This window comes from Haliaeetus leucocephalus, unplaced genomic scaffold, assembly GCF_000737465.1.
Source record: "Haliaeetus leucocephalus isolate CR32 unplaced genomic scaffold, Haliaeetus_leucocephalus-4.0 Scaffold135, whole genome shotgun sequence".
In the NCBI taxonomy this organism is placed as follows: domain Eukaryota; kingdom Metazoa; phylum Chordata; class Aves; order Accipitriformes; family Accipitridae; genus Haliaeetus; species Haliaeetus leucocephalus.
The window spans coordinates 398157-402285 of NW_010972571.1; the positions used below are offsets into that span (position 1 = coordinate 398157).

Below are 4129 nucleotides of genomic sequence, written 5' to 3' on the forward strand. Positions count from 1 at the left end.
CGTTAAAGCTCTTGCAGCTCCTTCTTGCCTCTGCAGTTGTGTTATCTTGTTTATTAATTGCTCCACTGTCCAAGTTCCTCATGTCCGTTGTTTTTCTGGTGGTTCAAAGTCTGTTCATACTGCAGCTGTCACATACTCTGGCCCACTCATGCTAACTGCGGCCTACTTATGCTAACTCTAAATAATCAGGCTCAAAGAAATGTCCCCCATTTTCCATGAAATCTCCCACAATTCCCCCTTTTTGTTTTTTGTGCAAGCCAAGTTACATGAAATGCTTTTGCAATCATACGTTCAACTATTTTTATGATACATGGTACAATCATTACAACTGCTAATATTACAATTAAAATAACTAAGCCATGCATAAGCAAATCTTTCAACCATCCTGTAATTCCCAAACTTGCTAGCCATCCACTTAACCCTGTGTCAGTTATCGTGAGCCTTTTACTCTGAATCATATTGATATCGGGTGTTAGTAACATAAGTCGTCCGAGGCTACATGGCCTCCTGTTAAGTTTTGCTGGAATTCCCCCCCACGCTCTATCCCCACAAATTAAAAACATCCCCGCAGGTAAAGCAGCTGGAATAGAAAAAAGAGCATGATATTCTGGAATAGATATACTTACACCAAGCTGTAGCATTTCTATATACAGGCAAAATAGCATTTACATTCTGACCCTTTCGAGTGGTGTTATAGGTATAATTAAACATCACATAGGCATTCACGATGACTGATCCTAACAACTCTAACTCTTGAGGTTCTTGCATTACTTGAGGCAGGTGTGCATACACACCGTCCCAATTATCGACACAGGATTGTGGGTTATTACAAAGGGAAAATTCAGGCATCGGATCTGTCCAGGTGGCTAGAGGTAACCCCACCAAACAGGTAGAAAAAGGGTTTTCAGGGATAGCGACAGAAAGACATATAGCTTCTTGATGCATTATGTTCGCCAAAGTTACCCATGCATTCTGTTTTGGTTGTTGGATCATCCATTCTTCACTTATGTGTGTCACCCATAATAAGCTGAATGCAGCGAGGAGTCCTTTTAGGTTCAGCGTTTTTCCAAGGATGTAACGACTGTCCAGGGTTTTACCCACTTTGCTGGTACCCATCTTGTTCCGTGATCTGTAACAACATAAGCATAACCTCGTCCCCAGGTTATTAATTGAAATGGTCCTTCCCATACATTTTTCTCAACATTTTTAACCCTAACTTGAACATTGCTATTAATGTCAAACAAATCTCCTACCATGCCTTGCACATGTTTTACAATTGGTGGTACACTTTCGCCATCTGTCAATCTCAAGTAATTCAACACATATACAACTTTGTTCAATCGTTCGTGAGGAGTAGCCATCTGCTCTCCCCCTTTTTGTTTTTCCAGTTGGCATTTCAAAATCTGATTCATGCGTTTTACAATTGCCTGGCCTGTAGGGGAATGTGGTATACCCATGGTATGTACAATATTACCCCATTGACTAAAAAACTTTTGAGTTGTCTGTGCGATGTAGCATGGCCCATTGTCAGTTTTTATCTGAAGTGGAATGCCGTGTGCTGCAAAAGCCAAACGCAGGTGTCGCTGGACATGTCGACTTGTTTCTCCTGTCTGTGCTGTTGCCCATACAGCTGCAGAAAAACAATCCACAGACACATGGACATATTTCAATTTACCAAACTCAGGTACGTGTGTTACATCCATTCGCCACAATTGTAAAGAATTCAAACCTCGTGGATTTACGGCTCCAGGTGAATTTGTTCCCACAAGTTGACACTCAGAACATGTCTGTGTAATGGCTTTTGCATGTCCAATGGTTATTCCAAATTGTTTTGCGAATACCTTTGCTGATGGATGAAAAAACCCATGTGAGATCCTAGCTTGCCCTAGCTTATCTGGTGAAGGTCCTGTCCATGCATGAGGCACCAACTGATCTACTGTTGTATTTCCTTGTGCTATTTCTCCTGGCAGATTCATGTGACTTCGAACATGACTCACAAAATAGGTGTGTAACCTGTCATTTAACAGGTACCACAGTGTTCTAAACTGTTGGTATAAATCCTCTTGTTTATAGTGTTTCAAAATAGCTGTTTCCATTCGTTGTACTACCCCAACAACATAAAGCGAATCGCAAATAATATTTATGGAAACATTCAACCATAATTTAAATGCTTCAGTTACAGCTTGCAACTCTACTTTTTGCACCAAGCCTTCACAATGAACCACGTGAGTCTTCCATTCATTGCCTTCTCTCCACACTACACCAGCCTTTCCTGATTTGCCTCCTCCATCAGTAAATGCTGTAGGTCCTTTAACAGGGTGCTGACTAAGTTTAGGTATTGATTCTAGCCCTGTGTTTTTCCAAAAGGTGAACATTTGATGACTCAGGTAGTGAATACTTAGTTTCCCTGTGTAGCCCTCTATTGCAGTTTGAAGTGCTACAGAATTCTGCAAATCCCATTCGCAATAACCTTGTTGTAAGGGAATTAACAATTTCCCTGGTTCCTCACCAGCTATTTCAATTATACATGATCTTCCTTTTATTATTAACAATGAAAACATTTCCAGTCTAGGGGTAATTGTCTTTTGGGGCTGGAATGGTGCAAACACCCATTCTAAAATTCGTAAAGGATCTTTTTCAGCTTCCAACCACTGCAATATAATAGCATACGGATGTTGGTCTTGATTTCTGATCTCAATTGCAGTTTTTGTGGGAAAATAGCTGTTTGCATAATTTTCCAACCCAAATAATTCCAGGGAGATTGACATTGAACCTTTTCCAGTGCAATCTGTAGACCTACTTCTTTTAGCGTAATTGTTAACTCATCGATCAGTTCAGGTTTATTTAATTGGCTTCCAGCAAGCAATATATCGTCCACATAATGATATATTATATACTGAGGCCATTTCTCTCGTACTGGTTTTAATGCCCAATCCACAACAATTTGACACATCGTTGGGGAATTTTTCATACCTTGTGGCAATACCATCCAATGATATCGTTTCATTGGTTCAGCTTTGTTAACAGATGGCACCGAAAAGGCAAATCGTGTTGCATCCTGTTCAGGCAAAGGAATGGTAAAGAAACAGTCTTTTAAATCAATTATCAAAACGTCCCAGTCTCGTGGAATCATGCTCGGAGATGGCAACCCAGGCCGAAGGGCTCCCATGTCTTCCATAACCTCATTTATTTTTCTTAAATCATGTAAAAGTCTCCACTTTCCACTTTTCTTTGGGATTACGAACACAGGTGTATTCCACGGACTCGTTGTTGGTCTAATATGTCCCTTTTCCAATTGTTCCTGTACCAGCTCCTGCAGTTTAGCGACCTTTTCCTGGGTTAGCCGCCATTGATCTACCCAAACCAGATCATCAGTTTTCCATTTTAATTTAAGGGTTGGTCGCTCTTCAATGGCCGCTCCACAAAATGCTTAGGATTGCTGACAATGGTACAACTCATCTGCCCTAATACATCCCACCCCAACGAGTTAACTGGTATAGGAGCAATGTAGGGACGCACTGAGCAAACATAATCATCGAGATTTTTGCATTTTAATGTTACTGTGCTTTGCATGGTGGTTGATGTTCCACCCATCCCCACGAGTCCATGGGCTGGATTGACCAGCAGCCAACTTGATGGCCAGTCTTTGCTTGAAATTATTGCCACACCTGCTCCTGTATCAACTACTAGCCGACAGGTCCAGAATTTAGGTTGATTTTGAGGGTGTAAAAACTGAATTTGCAAAGTTGGCTTTCTTTGTCCAGTACCTAGAGCCCAGAAAATCTCCGGTTCTCCCGTGGAACCAAAACCCTCTGTCCCTCTGTGTTGTCTTAGAGCACCGGGAAGGTGCGCTTGAAAAGGAACGAGTTGTGCAATTCGGCTTCCAGCTGGAACGTTAACCAACCGGTGGCATAGACGTCCGTACCGCGACTTGAATCTGCCCTGTGAAATCAGAGGCCGTTCCTCCCGGCAACACAGAGGACCCTTCCCTAGTTGTTGATGATCGTCCTGCTAACAACGCCCTCAGCCCAAACCCGGCGGTCCACACGCAGCTGCCGGAACGCGCCGCGCTGCACGGCGGTCCCCAAGAGCGTTGTTTCTACCGCCGTGCCCAGGCGGCTGCGGCGCC

The 4129-nt window shown here is 42.7% G+C and overlaps 1 long non-coding RNA gene across 2 annotated transcripts in view; it reads right to left on the reverse strand.

The window, feature by feature from the left end:
- Window positions 1-1045: 1045 nt before the first annotated feature.
- Window positions 1046-4129, reverse strand: part of LOC104843118 — a 5283-nt gene continuing 2199 nt past the window's right edge. Inside the window, exon 3 of one of the 2 annotated variants that reach the window (XR_775532.1) lies at window positions 1046-1129. This is a non-coding gene — a long non-coding RNA (uncharacterized LOC104843118). The other variant, XR_775531.1, reaches the window with a different exon arrangement.